The sequence below is a fragment of the Pongo abelii genome, chromosome X (assembly GCF_028885655.2).
Source record: "Pongo abelii isolate AG06213 chromosome X, NHGRI_mPonAbe1-v2.0_pri, whole genome shotgun sequence".
In the NCBI taxonomy this organism is placed as follows: Eukaryota; Metazoa; Chordata; class Mammalia; order Primates; family Hominidae; genus Pongo; species Pongo abelii.
Window position 1 is genome coordinate 28,831,391 of NC_072008.2, and position 24,245 is coordinate 28,855,635.

The 24,245-nt window shown below is 38.1% G+C and overlaps 1 protein-coding gene and 1 pseudogene across 1 annotated transcript in view; one reads left to right on the forward strand and one right to left on the reverse strand.

Annotated features, from left to right (window-relative positions):
* IL1RAPL1 (interleukin 1 receptor accessory protein like 1) overlaps positions 1 to 24,245 on the forward strand; it is a 1,383,775-nt gene that overhangs the window by 55,631 nt on the left and 1,303,899 nt on the right. The gene's annotated exons all lie outside the window — the stretch shown is intronic.
* On the reverse strand, positions 17,078 to 17,522 carry LOC100441305 (histone H3.3A-like; annotated as a pseudogene).

Here is a 24,245-nt window from a genome sequence, read left to right on the forward strand (position 1 = left end):
CTTAGAGACCTACAAGGAGACTTACACTCCCACACAATAGTAGTGGGAGACTTTAACACCCCACTGTCAATATTAGACAGATCATCGAGATAGAAAATTAACAAGGATATTCAGGACTTCAATTCAGCTCTGGACCAAGCGGACCTAATAGACATCTACAGAACTCTCCACCCCAAATCAACAGATATACATTCTTCTCAGTACCACATCGCAGTTATTCTAAAATTGACCACATAAATGGAAGTAAAACACTCCTCAGCAAATGCAAAAGAACAGAAATTGTAACAGTCTCTCAGACCACAGTGCAATCAAATTAGAACTCAGGATTAAGAAACTCACTCAAAACCGCACAACTACATGGAAACAGAACAATCCTCTCCTGAATGACTACTGGGTAAACAATGAAATTAAGGCAGAAATAAATAAGTTCTTTGAAACCAATGAGAACAAAGACACAACTTACTATAGACTCTCTGGGACACAGCTAAAGCATTGTTTAGAGGGAAATTTATAGCACTAAATGTCCACAGGAGAAAGCGGGAAAGAGCTAAAATGGACACCCTAACATCACAGTTAAAAGAACTAGAGAAGCAAGAGCAAACAAATTCAAAAGCTAGCAGAAGACAAGAAATAACTAAGATCAGAGGAGAACTGAAGGAGATAGAGACACGAAACACAAAAAACCCTTTAAAAAATCAATGAACCCAGGAGCTGATTTTTTGAAAAGAATTTTTTTTTTTTTTTTAGACTGAGTCTCACTCTGTCATCCAGGCTGGAGTGCAGTGGTGTGATCTTGGATCACTGCAACCTCCATCTCCCAGGTTCAAGTGATTCTCCTCTCTCAGCCTCCCGAGTAGCTGGGATTACAGGCGCGTGCCACCATACCCACCTAATTTTTGTATTTTTAGTACAGATGGGGTTTCACCATGTTGGCCAGGCTGGTCTCAAACTCCTGACCTCAGATGATCTGCCCGCCTTGGCCTCCCAAAATGTTGGAATTACAGGTGTAAGCCACCACACCTCGCAGTATGTATTATAGGATCTCCTATCAGGGTGTCCCACTCATAGCATTGGCAAATTAATGCTGGCTATTAGCAGGAAGCCTGTTTCTTGCCACATGGATCTCCCCATAGTACTGCTTGATCATGCTCAAGAAACGGAAGTTGTTTGTTTTTTTTCCCCAGAGTGAGTGGTTAAGAGAGGACTTTTGGAAGCCACCACGCATTCTGTGACTTAGCCTTGGAAGTCACATACCATCACGTCTACAATATCCTATTAGTTACAAGATGAAACCTATTCGATGTGTGAGAAAACTACATAAGGGCATGAATAGCAGGTGGTAAGAATCACATTAGGAGCCATCTTGAAGAATGGTTACCACACTACTATTCCTTTCTTCTTAATCCTAAGTATAGAACTCCTGCTGTCTCCTGAGGATTTGTTAAGCACTTTGTTGCTCCCACATCCCCCTCAAAAAAAAACTTAATTAAAAGTAACCAAGTAAAAACAAATATTCAACACACTAGTAATCAATGTAGATGTTACTGAATATTTAGAAAGGAGATCAAGAAGAGGATTTACATCATACATCACTTGATAGAAACAAAAATAATTTTTCTTTTACATCTGCCTGCTTTCCCTTCCCAAATCCCTCTCTTCAGCTGCCAGCTGTCTCATTCCTCTTTATCTCTTTCCCACATAGCCTCAAAACTCTCCTTTGTTGTGCCAAATAATTCAGCTCTGGTCCTGAGTTTACAAACACATTCTTGGCAAAACAAAATCCTGATGGCCATTCTCACTTTCTTTAGAATGCAAACATCTTTGCCCTATTATGGAAAATAGGGATCAAAGTAGCTTATTGATATTTACTCAACAAAAAGTCCTATTTCCTGAGGTGGAGGGAGAGAGACAAATATGTTCTCTTGTTCAGAAAATAAGTTTTTTTCTCCTAAGTGTTATATATACATATAATATACTCTTCTAGCTTCCAGATCCAGGGAGAACAGTGATCCTTCTGTTTTTTGCTGATTAGTTGCTATACCTGTTTGAAGTTACAGCTCTTACATTTTTGTCATTGAGTTAGTTGCTGATCAGTTGCTATACATGTTTGAAGTTACAGATCTTATGTTTTTGCCATTGAGTTAGTTACATCCTTTCTTATTTTGTCACTGAGCTCTTAACCAGCTAGCCTACATCTCATCTTGTTTAGAAATATTCTTATGATTTCTGTTTTTCAGTTCACCTGATTCCAGAAAAGAAAAGAAAATTTGCCCCTGAAGGACACAAGCAATTATGAGTGGATACTACATAAGGGCCCTAGCTTTGTCATGCTCGTTGATACACACTCCCACCTAGTGCCTTGCACTCGGAAGATTCAGTTCATATATCTGTTAATTGACTCTAATTGACTGAGGTTCCCTGGATGAGGAGAGCAATGAGAACAGAGGATTCTCAGCCTGCATAATCCCTACTAATAAGCTCTACTATACTTTGATGCTTATCTTCATTTTCTTAAACTGAAAAAAAAATCTTTTGGCAAATTCCAAAGGAGATCATCACTGAAATCTTGCTGAGTTCAACTTATAAGCTTGTGGGCATTAAAAAGTATATCAATGAGGTCACTGCCCTGTAACTGTTCACACTTTTATTTAGAGGGGACCAGCAAGTTATGACTGTAGAATGTTGATACCAGTTTTGAGAGGACAGGTTTAATGAAGCACATCTTATGTCTCTTCATCCTTTTCATACTCATCCATAAAATATGAGCTCTATTGGCTATGTAGTAATTAAAGGCTGAAAACAAGAAGGGGCTATTATGAGCTAAGAAGAATGGTAAGACATTTATTTTTGAGGGTGGCATAATCTCTTTGGGGAAAAGAAGTATGAATAAAAGGGAGAGGGGCCAGGCGCAGTGGCTCACACCTGTAATCCCAGCACTTTGGGAGGCCGAGGTGGGTGGATCACCTGAGGTTGGGAGTTTGAGACCAGCCTGACCTACATGGAGTGACCCCGTCTCTACTAAAGATACAAAATTAGTTGGGTATGGTGGTGTGCGCCTGTAATCCCAGCTACTCGGGAGGCTGAGGCAGGAGAATTGCTTGAACCCAGGAGGTGGAGGTCGTGGTGGGCTGAGATTGTGCCATTGCACTCCAGCCTGGGCAACAAGAGTGAAATTCCGTCTCAGAAAAAAAAAAAAGGAAAAAAAAAGAGAGAGAGAGGTAGAAATGAAAGGGTCTATTCAGAAGTGATTGTAAAGATAAATCTAGATGTCATAGAGGGAAAAGTAGTGAGAGGGAAGGCTGGAGAAGGAGGTTTCTCTGGATTCTAGAGGCTCTTGAGTTGCAGATCAAAGCTTGGATTTTATGCTATTGGTGATGAGCAGTCATTGATGACCTAAAGTGACATAATAATGAAAATACTGCTTTGGGAAAGGTAACCCGGGTCACCATGCATATGAAAGATTAATGTAAGGAGAAATTGAAAGCAGGAAGAGTAACAGGAAAATTTCAGAAATTTAGAAATGAGAGAGAAGAATTGAGCCTATGAATATTCCAATGCAAATTAATGTTCTATTTTTTCTTTGCAGTTTCTAGTTTCTCAAATTTAGGCTTCATGCAATATGCTTTGAAAATATGATAATTATATTAATTTGTAGAATCACTGATTCCTCTTCTACCCCACCAATGTTTGTAATGTGCATTCTGATAATTTTATTAACCATACCTCTTTGTAAAGCTTGTAAAATATTGAAGCTCTTAAAGTGGCCTTGGCAAATGCATATAATCTGTGAGTGTATTGTGCTTAGAATTATTATAAAATGATTTTTAAAGGATTTTCACCCAGGCACAGCTAATATCAGTAAGAATCCTAAATGTAAGTTACTTCTAGACCAGTGGTCCCCAATCTTTTAGGCACAGGGGACAGATTTCGTGGAAGACAATTTTTCCATGGATGGGGTCTGGGGGGTGATTTAAAGATTAAACCGTTCCACCTCAGAACCTCAGGCGTTAGTTAGATTCTCGTAGGGAGGATGCAACATAGATCCCTTGCATGCATGTGCAGTTCACAATAGGGTTCATACACCTATGAGAATCTAGTGCCTCCCATGATCTGACAGTAGGCGGAGCTCAGACTGTAATGCTTAATACTGGCTGGCCAGCCACTCACCTCCTGCTGTGCAGCTCAATTCTGACCCAGGCCGCAGCCCAGGAGTTGGGGACCCCTGTTCTAGACATATTATTGCACTTGTATCATTTTACTGCTAATATATTACTGTATCATGTTACTATGAATATATTGTCACATTATAATAAATTCCAGATGATAGCACAATCACAGCACAAATGCTTATCTTTTCTAAAAAAAATTCCAGTTGTAGATTTGTTCAATGCAATGTGGTATATTTTATCTTTCTAAAGAGCAGAGCAGTGTGGCAATTCTGAATATACACGTGCTTGCTGAAAGCGATAAATTGGTGATTTTCTCCTTCGTGGGACAGAAACAAGTGAGATGGATATAAAGAGAAAATCCTACAAGTAATAATTTTAGAGCACTTCTTAGTAGCAATTTCAATTTGTCACTAGCACTCTATGTATTCCCAACTGTTACTCCTTTCATTCCATAATTTTTATTCTCAGATCTTTCCATTTCATATCCCAAAGATAACATTTGTTCAAACATAAAAATAACATTTAGCTGCCTTTGCATGGCCCTTGCAAATTTATCTCTCACTTCTTGTTTCCCTTAGTTCCCCAGTAGCCTTGAAAAACACCCAAGTTGGCCGAATTCTAAGCCGAATGACTGTGATATCTCCACAGTAGCATAATTCCAAATGCTTATTTGATAGCTCCAATTGATGGCTAATTGGCCCTTCAAATTTAACATGCTTAAAAGGAAATTTCTGTTTATCCTCTACTCTCAGAATTGATTCTTCTTCAACTTCTCCCCCTAGTACATGGCGCTACCATTCGTTGGCTGCCCAGGTTAAGAAAATCATGCTAATTTAAAAAATTAATAAATAAAAATCTAGATAACATTTATTTTTCTTCTCATTCCCTAAACCTCTACCTACAAGTATACAATCTTCCAGAAACTTCAAACTACAAAATATATTCCAAATCTAATCACTTGTCTCCTTTTCTGCTGCCCCCAACCTTAGTTTACATCTCTCTTCAGCTGTCCTTCAGGTGTTTCCTCATGGGTCTCTGTTCTCTTGTCTGGCCTTTGATCCACACTCTTCACACAGTAGTGTTGACTGTAGGCTCCCCAAACGAACACCAGAAAAACCTTTTGATCATACATATTTAAGTTTTTGGACCTTCTGCTGTAAGAAAAAACATAATTCTACAGGGTCTTAGTAGGATCTCAAAATGGGAAAATTAGAATAGGGTATTTATTATATTTTACAGCTTGGTCTGGGTTATTTCAAGGTGGGTCTTGTTAGGCAGGGATTGGTTAAGTTTGGACAAATTTCATTGCATAGTTTTGAATTGTTGGATACATTTGAGTGAATGGATTTGGATTGGTGGGTACTGTGAGACAATGGTTTTGAAATGAGTTGTGACAAATATGTCACTGAGTCAGTTCATAGTCACCTTTTAGGAGCAGGTGTTTCTTGGACCAAGCATCTAGGTTATTTTGGCTTGGAGTAAATATTCTTTAATATGGAGCAGAAATGTATGCCTGGTTCTAGTTTCATAGAGGAGAAAATTATGCTTCATAGGTATTTAAACTTAAAACATCTCTTCATATCCCTGCTTACAATCCTTGGAAAGCTTCATGCTATAATCAGAATAAAATTTAAACTCAAATTACAAGATCCTAAATAGGCTGTCCCTTGTCTCCTCACTGACTTCAGTTCTTACCACTCTTCCCCTTACTCTCCACATTCCAGCCACACTAGCCTTTCCTTTCCTTGAGTAAACCAGGCTCGTTCCTGCACTTGCGAATTGCCTCTGCCTGGAATGGGTCTTTCTCTTTCATCATTTGAAGTCTCCCACAAATATCATCTCTTCAGAGAAGACTTCTTAGACCACCCATCTAAATCAGCTCATGACTCCCATATCACTTCACTTTAGAGTTGATGGCACTCATCCCTACCTATACAAAATTATGGTCTTTTAAGCCAGATATCCTCTATTCAGATCCTTCTTCTGCTACTTATTAGCAGTAGAACCATGACTACGTTAATTTGACTATCTGTGCCTCAATTTTCTCATACATTAAAAAAGGACAATGATGATACATATATCATAGTGTTGTCATGAGCCATAAATGAATTTAGCTTTGTAGAATGTTGACTCTCTAAATATTAGCAATACAATTTGTTGGTAAAATAACTGTGATAAGGAAGACCACTACCTCAGGAGAACTACTTTGGTTTTGTCTCCCAAAGGTGAAGGCAAGGTCGGAATTTATTGAGAATTGAAAGTTTGGTTTAAGGTGGGGTTTTTTCAAAAAGAGGATTTTATTAAGATTGGGTACGAATCAGGATATAACAGTCTAGGATTGGTGAAAACAGGAAAGCCAGGATTTTGAGACAGGATTTCAAAAAATTGTACTATGTAAGTTCTCTGTTGATTCTATTGAAAAGTTGGGAAGAGATGGGTCTTTTGGAAAGTCCCTGTAATGAACAATCAAACCACTTGCTTCGGCCAGAAACTCAGGGAAAGTAATGACAGGGGGATACAAAGTTATATTATCATGGAGGTATGAGGTTAGGGAGCTTTAGTCCTCAATATCCAAGCTGAATATACAGGTAGATGGTTTTGGTAAAGCATATAGAACAGTGCCTGGCACATAATAAGAGCTTAAGTAAGGTGAATTTCATCATTAACTTATTATCGTCATGGAAGCCACAAGGGTGGTCATTTGTCTGTATCTCCATTTCCTGGCACAAACATTGCTTAGCACAAAGTAGGTACTCAATAAATCATTGTGGAATGGATAAATTTATTTATTTACTGGTTTTCTGTTTGTCTCCCTAATTAGGATATAAGCTCTGCGAGAGAGAAAAACATGCCTTTATTGTTCATCAAAGTATTCCAAGGGCCTGCGGCGGTGTTTGGCCCACAGTAATCACACAAAGTGTATTTGTTGAGTAAATTAATAAGCTTTTAAGTATCACAAAAGAATCTTGAGTGTAAAACCAGCTCCCAGTTTCTTTCACCTCCACTGAAAGGTGTGAGTCCAGGAAACGAGAACAAAATAAAGAACAGAAGAATAAAAAACCCAGTTACATTCTAAAATAAATTGGGGGGAAATGCTGGTTTAAAAAGTTAAGTAAGATCCTTTCCTGTAAGGTTTCTCCGATCCTTTAATCTGCCAATGTGCATTGTTGATTACTAATGGGGAATAGTGTATATACTTGTTTGATCGGGGAACTTGTTTTTCCCCTTTTTGATTTGAGAACACTTATTTGCGTCTCTGGAAATACAACATTAGTGTGATTTGAGATGTTCTTTGGGAAATGCTGTATTAAGCTGTTTGATCCAAAGTCAGGGATGCCATCATAGGAAGCTGAATAAGACTCCTTGGCAGTGATCTGGTGTTGAGTCACTTCAGGATGATGGGAGAAGCACAGATGAAGGCAGTCCCATCCTGATAGGGCTAGGGCTCCTCCAGAGACTGCACATAAGTGCCCTGTTTGCTACCAGAAAGCACTCATATGTGACGGAGAGTCTGCTTTAATGTCCCCCTAGTTGGTGAACACTCTCCAATCTTAACCACAAGTTTCCCATGTGTCTCTGACATGGAGTGCCATGAGAGAAGAATTTTCTACTAGATACCCTGGCAGCATTTTGTTCTTTTACTTGGCCCTCACGTGTACCTTCAACTTGGGTTTTACCCCTAACAACTTATGTTGTTGTGTTTGGGGGAAGTCAAAACCAGGACACATGAAGGATTCATATTCTGGAGCTTGTCTACTTAAAATGACCAATGCTTTCAAACAATTATTTCATCTTTGTATGCCTCAGATTCTTCAGGAAGAAACTGAGTAGCTTGAATGATAGTCATGGGTTCTGAATTGTACATTGTATTAGTCCATTTTCACATTGCTGATAAAGACATACCTGAGACTGGGCAATTTACAAAAGGAAAAGGTTTAACGGACTCACAGTTCCACATGGCTGGGGAGGCCTCACAATCATGGTGGAAGGCAAGGAGGAACAAGTCACGTTTTACATGGATGACAGCAGGCAAAAAGAGAGCTTGTGCAGGGAAACTCCACCTTATAAAGCCGTCAGATTTCATGAAACTTATTCACTATCACAAGAACAGCATGGGAAAGACCTGCCCCCATGATTCAATTACCTCCCACCCGGTCCCTCCGACAACATGGGAATTCAAGATGAGATTTGGGTGGGGACACCAACAAACCATGTCATACATTGAGGAATTTTAGTTTGGGCAAGGCAGGGAGGTGGGCCTCTGGGAGCAGCAAATAGGCAACTCCTGTTAGTGCCTCTAAGTCAATGCAATCTTGCTCTTATTTGCTCTATGCAACTTTATTAGAAGAGAGGAAGTTCCTACTTAAAAGGTAGTTTTTATTAGCCCTACCTGTGCAATTTCACTTGAAGACATCTGCTACTAAAAGTAGTTTGAAAACTACTGTATTAAAAAATGGAGTCCACTGCTTTGTTTTATATGGTCTCCAAGCTAACAAAGCTTTTGATATTTATAAATGGTTAAAAATGTCAGAAAAGAGGAATACAAGTTAAACATTCCTAATCTGAAAATCCAAAAATCTAAAATGCTCCAAAATCCAAAACTTTCCTGGTGCTAACATTACATCATAAGCGGATAATTCCATACTTGGCCTCATGTGACTGGGTTTCAGTGAAAATGCAGTCAAAATTTCATTTTGTGCACACAATTATTAAAAATACTGTATAAAACTACCTTCATGCTATGTGTGCAAGCGGTATATGAAACATAAAGGAATTTCTTCTTTAGACTTGGGTCTCATTTCTGAGACATCTCTCTATGTAAATGCAAATATTCAAAAATTAGAATAAATCCGAAATGTGAAACACAGTCTCAAGCATTTCAGATAAGGGATACTCAACCTATATTCCATTATGCACATAAATTATATGAGATTCAGATTTTAGTGTCCATAAATATAGTCTTATTGGAATACAGCCACACCCATTTGTTTACATATTGTTAATGGCTGCTTTTTATTGTCTATGGTGCTTCAGCAGCAGAGCTGAATATTTACCACAGTGACTATTTGATTCACAAAGCCTACAGTTTTTACTACCTAATCCTTTACAAGGAGAGTTTGCTGAGCCCTGACCTAGATGATTATTAGGATCCTTTTCTACCCCCAACATTTGATTTTTGTTCATCTTTGTGGAACCATATTGACTGGCTATGTAAGATTCTTCTCAAAGCAAATTGAATCAAGCCAGGACTCTTTCACTATGTTATAAAATCGATTTAATTATGTTACAACAATCCTTCTCATTTGAGAACATACACTACCTAACTAATCCATGTCTTTCAATCTGCCTTCACCTTCATTCTGAATGGCGTTTGGTATATTCTACTTTGTTATGTTGAACATTTCTTTTTTTATAGTATTTTAACGGGGCAGCATAAAATTGCATGGCTCCTCTGCAATGTAAGTACTTTAGCACGACAGAGTTATAGGGTTGTAAGGAAGCTTGAGATGCCATCTAATCTCTCCTGCTCCTTCTGGACAGAATTATACTTAAAGTACCCTGGAAGGGTTTTGGTTTACTGTAGTCTTTAAAAATCCCTCCAGAAGAACATTTCCAAATACTCACTTTGTAGCACATCAGCTGTCAAATGATTTGTAACTTGGGTGCCTATGTCTGACCAAAAGTATATTTAGAGTTGTTCCATTTTAAGGCTTTAAAATGGTTTATTAATAGGGCAGTACTTCCAGCTACTCAAACCTTGATTTTTATTCCAGCCCTGAGTCTTAAATCTGGGCAAGCACGGCTTCTCAGACATGGTATCTTCTAAGGGCAGTGATTAAGAGGCAGGACCTGGGAGACTACTCTGTTGTTGCATGCTGTATTCTCCCCTCCACACTGTAAAATCCTTGCGGATAGGAGCAGGATTTCTTTTTTTTCCTAACTCCCATAGCACACACAGAGTGTATTGAAGAATGTTCAGCCCAACCTCTTTGCAAGCATCTTTATTACAAAAGGTGAAGGGAGGGTGGATGTAATCGAATATGTACTTTATATTGGAAAGCAACCAAGCCTCTCTGTGCATGCACTACCCTCATACAATCGATAATAAATTAGCATTTTATTTTTACTGTATAATGCAGTTCTTTTCAGGAGTCTGATTTGGAAGCCAACTACTGTTTGTGTTCTCCAAAGTGGTTTTTGATGGAGTGCTAATTATGTTTCACCTCAAGAGCAATGCTGATGGGGGATCACAATCCCCTTATTGTAGTAGATTCAGCTGATGAATCTCCAAGGATAGCCTCATGCTGTATTCTGGGGGGCAAGTAAATATAAAAATACATTTTTGATCAAGAAAATGATACCATTTACACAACAGTAACAAGATTCAGCCTTTGTAAAACAGCTGCATAGCTGCATAACTGTGACATGATTTTTTTTTTTTTTTTTTTTTTTTTTTTTTTTTTTTTTTTTTTTTAGTAGAGAAAAAAACGTGGAGGAAAATATATATCAACTCAGGACCCTAGCTGAATCTGGGGTTTAGTAGTTTATGGTGGGGGCAGGGGACTATATTTTCAAATAAATCTAGCTTAAGGGAATTTTTGTTCCCGATAGAATACCAACTTAATAAATGAGTCCTGCGTAGAGAAGTATGTCGCATTTAGCAAAAGAAGACACGCGCAGGTAGAGCCAATCTTTTCACTTGTGCGAACCTCATTAATCCTGTCACATAAAGTTTTGCACTTGTGTTTTAGCTCAACTCAAGGAAGCTTGATCCAGATATTTTTTCAATGTATTTTTCAATACAACATAATAAAGATTGGAGAATACTTTAACTCCACCTTTTTTTCTTTAAGCTTTCTTGGCCAGGTGTGGTAGCTCACGCCTGTAATCCCAGCACTTTGGGAGGCCAAGATGGGCAATCGTCTGAGGTCAGGAGTTCATGACCAGCCTGGCCAACATGGTGAAACCCTGTCTCTACTAAAAATACAAAAATTAGCCAGGCGTGGTGGTGGGCACCTGTAATCCCAGCTACTTGGGAGGCTAAGGCAGGAGAATTACTTGAACCCGGGAGGCGGAGGTTGCAGTGAGCTGATATCATGCCACTGCACTCCAGCCTGGGCGACAGAGAGAGACTGGGTCTCAAAAAAAAAAAAAAAAAAAAAAAAAAGGCTTTCTTTGGGTCAGGCTGCCCTTTGCAAACACCATTTTTACCACCAAAGTCCCTGCAGCTCATATACGAGGCTTCGATATATGTATGTATGTATATAGTATATATAAATGGACGTCCTCTCACATTGCTAGAGGTACGTAGACTCTCTGCATGACTTGGGATTCAGAAAGTGTGTAAAAGTTAAGTAAGATGACAATAGCAATCCGTTAATTATTCTACATATACCAGAGCACACTTCCATGTTTGGTCCTGTGCTTTTAAGGAGAGACCTGCCTTTTAGTGTCATGAGGGCTCTCAGGAATGGCATCTTGATGATCACAACATTAAATCCAACTCCTCTGTCAGGCAGCTAAAGTGTTAATTAATTTTGTAATTAGATCTTTCACCAAAGCTCACAGGAACCTGCATTTGGATCTCATTTGATTATGTATAGACCTTTTATATATGCCATCATATTAAAGGTTCATTCTATGTGGCCTGCCTTATGTGCTCAGTAAACATTTGTTGAATGCTGAAACAAATCACCCTGGGGTTAAAGGAAAGCGTTGAGGCTCACAGAGGTTGACTTGCTAAACGTTACTAAGCTACTATGGGGCTAAGGCAGGAGTGAATAGTTCCTGCTTTAGGCAACTCCACCCACCTCCGACCCCGTTTGTGCTCTTTCTTTTTTTCTAAATTGTTCTAGCAGTCTATGATTTGATGTACTTCTTTGGTTAAAACACACACACACACAAACAAACAAACAAAACCTTAAGGCTCTTTAAAAAATAATAAGTTATCTGTTATTGAGGACTTAATTTTGTGCACTACACTGTACCAAATGCTTTATATTTATTAACGTATTTCTTTTTAAGCAATAAATCTAAAAGTTTGGTATTCTTATCCCCATTGAAAAATTACTTTAAATAAAAAAAACCTCTCCAATGACTTTTATTATATTCACATAAAGCTAATGGGGCCATTAAATGTTTATTGTTAAATATCCATAAATCATTTCAAATACATATCATATGTATTTTTATAATTGTGACTCATAGATAATAATACAGTTGGGCTACAAAAGCTATTTGGAGGAAGACAACAATTCTAAATGGAATGTGATTTGTATTTGTCAAGATTATGTCAGCAATCTATGATTTTAGCAATTTATTTGGTCCATACGTGGATAGAAAATATCAAGCACAGGGAAGGAAAGTATAAACATTTGTTCCGCAACTACTATGTGTCAGACATCATTGGTGTTTGCCATATTTAGATGTCACAAGGACCCTGTGAGATCCTTTAAACATTTTCTGTAATTAAAGATGAAGCAACTGAGTCTCATGGAAATTGGGAAATTTGCCCAAATACTTTACTTTGACCCAAAGGAAAATGCAAGTGAACCCATACCACTGGCTGAATATTGGGTTTTAAGGGTTTACAGGGAGAAATATTTTTGAAAGTGTATCTGACTTGGGTGGGTCTTGAGTCTAGATAGAATAAAGCACTCTATCTTCTGTGACCTGGGAAAGGGGTGCTGTTGGGGGTGGGAGGAGTCGAGATGGAAAATCAGGTCTGTTTGGGACCAAATTTAGTTCCCATTTAAAACACTGAACTGCTTCCAAAGAAATTAAACTCATGACCTTGGTCTACATGAAATGAAGCCAGATAAATTAACCTGACATACACACTTATATAAGAAATCCTTGAAAAGGAAGAGCTGATGAAACCAGGGAATCATATTTCCTGTAAGAAAAGTTGGTAAAAATACCAGTGAGGTACTTTGGTGTATCATATTATAATACTATCAATAGTATAAATGAAACGAACAAAAATGGTAAAAAAGAAAAAATTGATCTACAATAATGTCATCAACAAAGTATGCAACCATTTCTTTTTTCTTCTTTCCAACTTTTATTTTAGGTTCAAGGCATACATGTGCAGGTTGTTATATGGGTAAATCGCATGTTCCAGGGGTTTGGTGTACAAATATTACATATCCTATTCTAAGTGCTGAAAAACTAAAGTTTTTAATGCTCCTATCAGCAAAAAGAGCACCAAGCAAATAAACACGTCCTAATCATTTGCCATGGTAGTAGATCATTAAAAAAATACATTTCTCTTAATTACACAATACATGCTAAGCAGAGGTTCAGAAGTAAAATTTCTAATGGGAACTGACAGATCAAAAAAAGGCTAACATAATATTTGCTTCATTTGTAACAAGTATTGGTTGAAGGGTCCAGGTAACTCAACTAGCCTCAGAATAAAGGATGTAAAACTAAAAAGGAGATTTTAAACATTCTTTTTTAGTGGCAAAATTACATACATGTTTTATATTAGAAAGGTAATGAAAGAAAAGGTCGGAATTTTAAAATTACATGAATTTCATTGGGATGAATGCTTCTGGAGGCCTAGTGACTGCTGAACATTTCTAGAAAAGAAGACAGGTGACCAAAAAGCAAATTGGAAACAAAAGACAAAATGTTTGAAGATGAAGGCCAGAGGTAATTGATTTCGTTATTATATTACATCATGTAAAAAATTTCTTATTTCATTTTAAACAGATACACGGCCATGATGTAGAATTAGATTTTCTTAAAACTCCAAAGAAAAAGAAATAGCAATTTAGAAAAGCAAATTGTAGGATAAGATATCAAACTAGTTAGTCATCCAGTTGCTTCTAATGTCAAGTGTTTTCTACTTTCTGGCACATACCCTTGCTATTGCTTTTTCATTTCTCCCTGGTCATTCTCCTTCTTTAGTGTCCAACTCGGACTTCACCCACCCAGACAAAGTCTTTTCTTCTCCTACTCTTCTGATTGTGCTGAGCCATTTTGCTGTCTCTAGCCCTGCCACAGCACCTGTTGAATTTGCATTTCAGGTGGACGTTGAAATTGCATTTCATTTCTGAGCTCTGGTGGACAGGAGCCAGGTGCCATTGATGTTTTTCACTTTTTCATATATTCTCAGTGCCTTCCCACTTGTTTAGCCTTCAACTGTCTTGCCCTTCTCTGAATTCCAGTCCCATCAGCTTTCTTTCTGTCCCCATCCTTGTCATAAAGCCCCATCACAGAGCATTTGCCCTATGCCTGGGCTGCTCTTACTTCTCTTTGCATAATTATTTCCTGCGTGTCCTTCACATCCCATCTCAGAGAGGCCTTCGGTGACCTCTTCATTTAGATCGAATTGCCTTGCGTTGATAGTGTTGTGTACCTAACATTGGGCACATTTGCAATTATAAATTTGTTTATTAAGATTTTACGGCTGGGCGTGGTGGCTCACACCTGTAATCCCAACATTTTGGGAGGTCGAGGCGGGAGGATAACGAGGTTAGGAGATCGAGACCATCCTGGCTAACATGGTGAAACCCCGTCTCTACTAAAAATACAAAAAAAAAAAAAAAAAATTAGCCGGGCGTGGTGGCAGGCGCCTGTAGTCGCAGCTACTTGGGAGGCTGAGGCAGGAGAATGGCGTGAACCTGGGAGGCAGAGCTTGCAGTGAGCTGAGATGGTGCCACTGCATTCCAGCCTGGGCAACAGAGCAAGACTCCGCCTCAAAAAAAAAAAAAAAAGATTTTACACCCCTACCAGACTATAAATGTAATGGGGGCATATGCTATGTCCATATTTCACTTATGGTTATATCCTTAGCTCATTTCATAGGGCTGTACGTATAGTAGATGGTCAATAAACATTTGTGAAATAAATTGATAATATGGGATGTGTAACATTTGTACTTTTGAATCTAATAAGTACTCATGGTTTAAGTCAGTTATCAGTGGTTTATGGTTCAAGATGTTTGCTCTTAATTTTTCTTCACTGTATCAAATATAGATATTGAAATTTCACTTTTACCGTTTTCCACATTTTTTTCCAGTTCCAGTAAAATTCAGATTTAGTAACCCTTTCCTACATTATTTCTTTCCCCAATTATTTTAAGAGCATTTCAGTAGATAAGCTGATAACAGGGGAGAAGGAAAAGAAACTAAGGGGAAGGAAAAGATATTTCTGATAAAAAGGATTTAACTATCTTGCCAAAATGAGGTTCTAAGGGAATTTGATTAAAGAAGTATTAAATATATGGACGTTTGTATATTTGATACTCTATTTTCAAAGACCTTTTCCCTTTAATAAAGTAGTCAAGTGCTTTTACATGTGGGCTGTCTGAACCCAGTAGGGGCATAAAAGGGCTAAGAATTCTGGCTTGTTGGATCATGGCAGTTGGACATTTGAAACCTACAGTTTTGATGTGCATCTAAAATGCCACTGGCTAAAGAGACCCCCCTCTAACCCTGTCCTTGCTTGTGCTACAGCTACAAGCACACAGGTGAGAGCAGAATAAAACACCTAAGAAATCTAAAAAATTGGAGTTTAGGACCAGAAAATGAAGGTTGGTGTTCGAGAGGCTAACTGGAGATTTTATAATGTCTGGCACTCTGGGGAAGAGAACCCACAGTGTAAAGTTTAAGGAAGTAAAACGTATCTACTCCTTTATATTAGGCTGTAGTGTATTTTGCCTGTGTTTTTGTTATAATCAACAACATTGTGTTATGATCGACCCATTTTAGGTCTCTCTTTTGCAAGACTCTCTGTGTTCCTTGGATGATAAAAAGGTTGTTTTGTATTTTCATATGTCCAGCACTGAGCAATGTGCTTGACACTTAATAGATGCTCCAGAAATATTTGCTGAATGAATTCCCATGTTCTCCAAATTTGTCCTATCCTCTCTGATTAGTTTATTTAATTAATTAATTTATTTTTGAGACGGAGTCTCACTCTGTTGCCCAGGCTGGAGTGCAGAGGTGTGATCTCGGCTCACTGCAACCTTCGTCTCCTGGGTTCAAGCGATTCTTGTGCCTCAGCCTCCTGAGTAGCTGGGACTACAGGTGCCCGCCACCACGCCTAGCTAATTTTTGTGTTTTAGTAGAGACGGGGTCTCTACTAGATCAGGCTGGTCTTAAACTACTAGATCTTAAACTACTAGATCAGGATGGTCTTAAGCTACTAGATCTTAAACTACTAGATCAGGCTGGTCTTAAGCTACTAGATCTTAAACTACTAGATCAGGCTGGTCTTAAACTACTAGATCTTAAACTACTAGATCAGGCTGGTCTTAAGCTACTAGATCTTAAACTACTAGATCAGGCTGGTCTTAAACTCTTGACCTCAAATGATCCGCCTGCCTTGGCCTCCCAAAGTACTGGGATTACAGGCATTAGCCACCATGCCTGGCCCTCCCCAATTAGTTTTTGTCTTTTTTTTTCTCTTTTTTTAGTTTAATGTATTTTAATAGCAAACTTACAGGAAATAGCACAGAAGACAGACAACATTCACAACATGTACTTGCATGTAGGACAACTCAGTTAGAAAAGTATAGTGAATGGATGGAATCTACTGTATGATAAAAATCCTACAAACACCATTTAGTTGCTGTCAATAAGAAATGTACTTGTTTTGAAAAAATCCAAATGCCGGCATCGTCCAGAAAAATTTAACAGGTTTATTTATAATTATTATAAAGTTGAACCACTGAAACTTGTTCACTGAAACATTTTAACTTGCATTAATGCTTTATTAAGACTCCACATTTATATTAAAAATTCACACACAAATGAAAATGGAAAAAATGCCAATACCTGATTTCTGTCCCCTATTTTTCCACTTGCAATCATATACTTAGTTACCTTTTGACCCCATGGAAAAAAATTATCTAATGTTCAGAACTACCAGTAACAGGAAGAAGAGACTTTTTTTTATTTTTGAGAATGAAATGTTTACCATCATAGTGGATTCTTAAGCACGTTCTCCACGTATGCAGTGTGCTAGCTTGATGTCTTTTGGCATAATTGTTACACGTTTGGCATGGATAGCATACAGGTTGGTGTCTTCAAAAAGGCCAACCAGCTAGGCCTCACTTGCCTCCTGCAAAGCACTGATAGCTGCACTCTGGAAGCGCAGATCTGTTTTAGAGTCCTGAGCAATTTCTTGCACCAGACGCTGGACGGGAAGTTTGTGAATCAGAAGTTCAGTGGACTTCTGATGACAAGTTTCACGAAGTGCCACAGTACCAGGCCTGTAACGATGAGGTTTCTCCACCCCTCCAGTAGAGGGCGCACTCTTGCAAGCGGCTTTTGTAGCCAGTTGCTTCCTGGGTGTTTTACCACCAGTCGATTTCCGGGAAGTCAGCTTTGTAGGAGCCATGATACAGAGACCTCGTTGCTTAACCACCCTACTCCTTCGGCTGGAGCTCGGCAAGCTAGAGGCGGCGCTGGCGTTCGAGAGCGATGCTGGCGGTGGCGCTGCGGCGGCTGCGAACACAATTGCTCCAATTAGTTGTAAGCATATTTTTAAAACCATGCTTACCTATGTTATACTACAGTTGTGTAAAGATATTTTAAAGCATTAGCAAAGGATTTAACCATTTAGTAATCAGAGAAGGAAAAACGTGTTAGAAAAAAATGAAGAGATTAATCTTTGTACTTTAGCTCAAGAAAACCTGAGTTTCTTGGTAAAAAAAAAAAAAAATGTAGATTGTTGGGACTAATCCTGGATCTAATGAACAATGATTTTTTGGATGATGCCCAGGAGTGTGTGTGTGTGTGTGTGTGTGTGTGTGTGTGTGTGTGTGTGTGTTGAAGTTACTGGGTTGCCATTAAACTTAATTGACTCTAGTTGTTTCTATTTTCTCATGTCATGCCCAGGATAAATAATGAGTCTCAAAAGCATTGAAATACTTTTGACCCCTAAAAAACAATCTATTAGTGTTTTGATTTTATAATACATGTAAGAGTTATTTGTTACACCTGTTTCTTCTCTTTTTTATCCCCTACTCTTGTCAAAATGTTAGTCATTAAATAATAGGTATTTTAGATAAGAATTAAATATGTAGATATTCACAAAGACCCTGCAATTTTCCCCAAAATAGAAAAAGCCAACTTTTGTCTTCAATGAAAGACAGAAAGGGTAACATATGATATGACTTATTAGATATAGGATACTCAAATTCAAATTTATTATAAATTTGTTATTTTAGAAATGACAGCTAGGACGTGGAATGACTAAAAATATGTACACTCAATAACACATTTAGAAATATAGGACATTTTAGAACTAGGTACTTTGAGAATTAAGAGATTAAGAAGGGATTATTTTCTATCTGCACAGTTCTCAGGGAATAGATATGACAAGTGATCTAACTATTTGAGTAAATGTCAACTGCCAGCAGACACCACCAGCTTATATCGAAGAAAAGTCACAAAAAATATGAAGAGATTCATCACACTGGAAATGGAAAACATGGAATAAGTCAGCAAGTCCAGCAAAAGAAGAAAGTATTACAAGTATAATTTAAAAATAGTTTTGGCAAGAGGAGGTTGGGGAGAAAGCAGAGTAGGCTATAATAATAATTATAACTCAAAGATGGGCCAGACCTAAATGTACACCTTGGCCTCTTTCCATCCTAAAATGTTCTATATTAGCAAAAGAGGTGTTATGATTTATACTCAGCTCCAAGTCTAGACTGGTTTAGGTTTCCTGTGTTTAAGTCTGCTTCTTTCTTACAAAAAAATCTAGATCTCAAGTGAAATGTGCAATTGAAGGTATAAAAATAAAATTCAATTGAGGAAGGCAAGTTTGTCCTTAAAATAAAATTTAAAATACCAGCATTTATTTTTAAAAAACTACCTAATTACATCTAGTCCCATACATATGTTCAAGATTAATATGCAACTGATGCATGAAAATAAAATTCAGCTGAGGGTAACTACTGTAATCATTAAAAAGAAAATAGAAAACTAGCATTTCTATGAAAACATCTAGCTAATCATATAAAAACTCATATACATGTGCATTGACAAGTAAATGCTGATGATATATTATTTGATTGAGGTCGATTTTTCTAAATATTTTTGCATAGTGGGAATTTGTTATGTTAAATAATTTTGAGATTGAATGGCTCTCTGAGAGGGCTTAGTAATATATTTTATATTAAATTAATCACAGTGAAAAAATCTTTGAAATAGGCTTGATGTTTATAATTATAGTATTCTGTGTTTAAACGTGAAGATTGTCTCCTTTTAAAAATGGTATTAACTCTAGGAGACATGATATATAATGATCAATTCTTTCTACCATGAAACTCTGTTAATTACTAAAAGTGTTAGTATGCAAAATACAAGTTGATAAAAACCAATTCACATTTGATAGCCAGTGGACAAATTAGAATAAAATATTCTAATGTTCAAAGAACACTCTATATTCTATAATGTTCTCTGTTAAGCCTGTGTCCTTCTGAGTATGGTGAGTGGCAATTCTGGTCTTACCTTCAAACATCTGCTTCATGTTTAAATTAAATTATGCTACATGCTTGTCCCTGCATAAGAGTAGCAAATACTCAAAGCACAGTGAAAGGGATAGTAAAAGACTTCCAAGTAGGAGAAGTATTAAAAATATTCTCCAGCTGGTAAGGCTGGAACACTGATGATCAAGACAGTTCTGTTGAAGGGTGGGAGGCGCCCTGTTCGTTGCTCCTTCAGGTGTTAACCTTTTTTTTTAGATGGTGGTTGATTGCAGGGTCTGGAGGAGGGCTTGAGTGTGGCCTCTGTGGCCTGGGTCTAGAGAAGCTGTTATTTACCAACCAATTTGGAAAGAGTTTAACTAAGGTATTTAAAACTGTGGCAGCTGTATCTGACCAAAAGTTAAGCTTCTGAACTTTTCCCCATAGATCACGGAGGGCGGGCCTCCAGGGAAGGTTTCAAGCAGGAGGCTGACTTGAGGAGGTTTTTGTTTTAGAAAGAGCCTTCACGTAGCAATGTTGAAGATGATCGATTGCATGAGTTTGAGAAAACATTCAGGAAGATTGGTTTTAAAACCTAAGAAAAGAATTGAGGTAGTGGCTAGGGAGCAGAAGTGAAGAAATGGATGTGAGAACTACTTTGGAGGAGTAATTTTACAGAGTCAGTGAGTTTTAGAATTGGATAGGGTGTGAGTTGGACCACTGTGGAAAATAGTACCATTACCTGGGAGAGGATAAAGATGTAGTGGTGTCTGTTACTTGTTTGTCTGGTTTGCTGGCTGATTGGTTGGCTTTATTTAATTAATTTTCTGAGAAGAGCCATGTTTATAAGCTGCAGGCACAACTGCAAATACATTAATTTAAACATATAATAGTGCAGCTTTCTCTGTTGGACAACAAAAAAGAACCAGAAAAGGAAGAGGGTGAGGGGCTGAATAACGTTCCATGATCACCTATTATACTCTTTTTAACTAATTTTGGAATCACATTCATGCCGTACAGAGGATAATACTGTTGCCATTTCACAGATGAGAATTCTGACTTACCAGGTTTGAATGACTGGCCTACTTTCTCATAGTCAGAATGTGACAGCGTCACAATTTAAATCCATTTCTGTCCATCTTCAGGGTCTCAGTCTTTAACTGTATGAAAATACCTCCAAAATGGAAAAGAGGGAAAAAGAATGAAAGGGAAGAAAAGAAAAGGGAAAGAACGAAGAAAAAAGTATTTAGAGTGACCAAAGAAGAAAAAAGCAAATTCCAGTTGAAAGGGACCAAGCAGAGATGCTCATCCATGAGCAGTTCTTACCCCCGCCTAGACAAGTTCATAGTCCTCCCTAAAGGTGGCAGGAGGTTTACACAGAATATTAGTTCCTCATAGGTGTCCCTAGCCTTCAGGTGACTTGAACTTGCAGCCAGTAAGTGAACTGGTGTCAGTTTATGGCCAAACCACTGCTCTCTAGACTTCTGCTTTTAGAGTGGTGCTTTTCAACCTGGGCTGCTGCAGATCCTCACATTATTTCCGGTCTGTGGAGTAATTGAGAGTAGGCTATTAGAAACTTTTATAGGAATCTGACTGAGTACTGTTGTATCTGTTGGATCCAGTAATTTTAAAAGGGGATTGTATTTTGTATGTCTGTTCCATTTTTCAAGTCACTGGCATTGCATTTTATGAAATAATATATCTGTGATGACTTGGAAACAAAGGAACAAAAACTGGCCCTTCACCACAGATAATTTGAGAAGTAAGCTTTAGAGCATCAAAAGAAAAAAAGATGAGAACCTGATAGGTGTTTTTGTGCTCTTGGTAACAGAGACTTTCTCTTATAAATGTGATGGTTTAGTGAACTGCCTTTACATAGCAATCTATCGGCCCCATATACAAATATAATCAAATGATTTGTGTCATTCGAAGCTACACAAGAGATGAACCTGGTTTTTGTAATTTAACAAAAAATCCAATTTATGTAACATATTAAAAGAAGCATTATCAACTTGTTTTCTCCTCAAAAGACTGTAGCTATTAAACTCCTTAATTACTTCATTTTCACTCTCAGTGTAACATTAGCAGTTTAGCACTTCAAGTACAAAAATGATTAATGAGCCTGAGAATTCATTCGCATACATATCACTTTGCAGCTTGACATAACCCTGGAGCCTGTTCTCTATTCTAGCCATAGACATACTTCTCTAGCAAATATCTTATTGCATATTAAATGCCTAATCATTGCAAAGTATGCATAATTATTGTCATCTTTCCTGTTTTTTTCTACACAAACAAAAAAGGCAACAAATCAAATGCATTCAAATGTAACTAACATTTTAAACCAAAGTATAAATCCATAGGGAGCATCATGATTTTTGCATTGTAACTGTCCCCGAAAATTCAATTGTGATTTGAGCTGAAATGTCATTCATCTAAAAATGTATCTTTAAAATTTTTTTGAACATGAAGGAAAAGACTTTCAATTTCTATATTTATATGTATGTGAATACTGTGACTTGGGAAAATATGACGAGAGTAAAGACTGCATTGTGGATTCAGAGAATAAGATTTTATTTGGAGTTACTGTAAGAAATATCTGCAGGGGGCTCTTTCTGTCTAACCATCCTTGGCTTGCATTGGTGACCTGTGCCTACATGTTTCTTTTAGCTTTGCTGAATTTCTTTTTTGATCTCCTCCAAGGTGATCCCACAGTGCTGACTTTGTCCAATCATTCCCGAGGCTTCATCTTTTAAGTATGATCAATGGTTCTTTGTGTCTTTGCCTTCCCTTGTTTTTTTCTACTGTATTCGGTGGAGTTCAGCCACAATTTTGTGGTGTCCCTGCCTAATAATCCTCTTTTCCCCACATGCTGTCACCTCTAAGCTACACTCTACCACATTCAGTATGGAATCAGGAAGACTAAATGAACTTTTTCTCAGAACTCGGAGAACTGCGCTTGTCAGGCTTGTTGCCATTACACAACATTGTAGTTACTGGAAGGTGAACCAAACAACTTCCAGGGGCCTTCCATGTGCAAGGGAAGAGCAGAACTGTAGACTACTTGCTAGACTATAAATCTGGTCTCCAATTGTTTTTGTTCATGTAGGTAAAGCTATATGCTGTAAATTTGTACCCGTTTCCATTTGCTTTTAGAGGGAGACATTTAGTTCGGGGACAAAATAAATAATGTCCATTGAACTGGACATGGTCAAATCTTTCCAATAAATTTTTAAAACCATGCGTGTACTCTGGTAAAGCACAGGTATCATTATCTCACTGCACAAGTGTATACTACAAATGCAGTCTTGCGGCTGGACATCTCTGACCAACAACTAGACCACTGAAATTGCAAGGCAATGCAGTCAACTAAGGCACTGAGGCACTGTTCCCAGGAAAGATCGTTTGATGATGATACAATCAGGACTCCTTATCTAGACCCATACTTGATAAATAGGGTTGGCAGATAAGTTACAGGACGCCCAGATATAAAAACAAGGAATTTAAAAAAATGTAAGTATGTCCCAAATATTACATGAAATATATGTATATTAAAATAAAATTACTCCTTATCTGAAATACAAATTACACTGGGTGTCGTGTATTTTTATTTACTAAATATGGCAGTTCTATTTATAAGTGGTCCTTTTTCTGTTTTGTTTTGAGACAGAGTCTCACCCTGTCACCCAGGCTGGAGTGCAGTGGTGCGATCTCGGTTCACTGCAACCTCCACCTCCCAGGTTCAAATAATTCTCCTGCCTTAGCCTCCCGTGGAACTGGGATTACAGGCGTGCACCACCATGCCTGGCTAATTTTTGTATTTTCAGTAGAGACGGGGTTTCACCATGTTGGCCAGGCTCGTCTTGAACTCCTGACCTCAGGTGATCCACCTGCCTAAGCCTCCCACAGTGCTGGGATTACAGGCGCGAGCCACCATACCCGGCTATAAGTGGTACTTTATAGGCAGCAAAGATCATTTGAAACAGTACACTTCCCGAGGTTAGTGACTAATGAGATTATTCCTATATCCCTAAATGTCATAAAAGTGGGAGGAAATGTGAAAAAACAGAGACTCAAGAGTGGGTGTCAGCTATGGAGCACGCACGCGCACTCTGGTGCTTGCCCACGCTGCACTGGCCTGCACAGGCCTACACTGGCCCACGCAGGCCCACACAGACCCACACTCTCCAGGTTAGAGCACTTACCCAGTGGATGGTTCAGCTTTCTGGAGGATAAGTGGAGCATTCTTAATGCCAGCCCTTTTCTGGTCCCCACTAGGCTGTGGTACCCTGAGAAGTCCGAAGGCGTTGTTACATACTAAGAATTGCTTCCTTTGTGCTGCTGCAGGATGTCCGGTGAAAAAAATCTGTAAAATGACATCCAAATAACCCAACCCTTACCTGTGTGGATTTTGAACTTGCTAAAAGACACAGTGGACCCCACCTATTTGTGGATTGAGCTAATAAAAATAATTTAACAAACAATCTGATAAATATGATGGATATGGGAAAGCTGATAGTGAAGATCTTTGGGTCTTATAAAACTGTCAAAGAGGAAATCCAAGAAGAAACAGGACAAAGAAGAAAGATGAATTGCATTTCTAAGAAGGTATTTAAATCCAGTACCTCCAAAGTATTAATATAAAGATA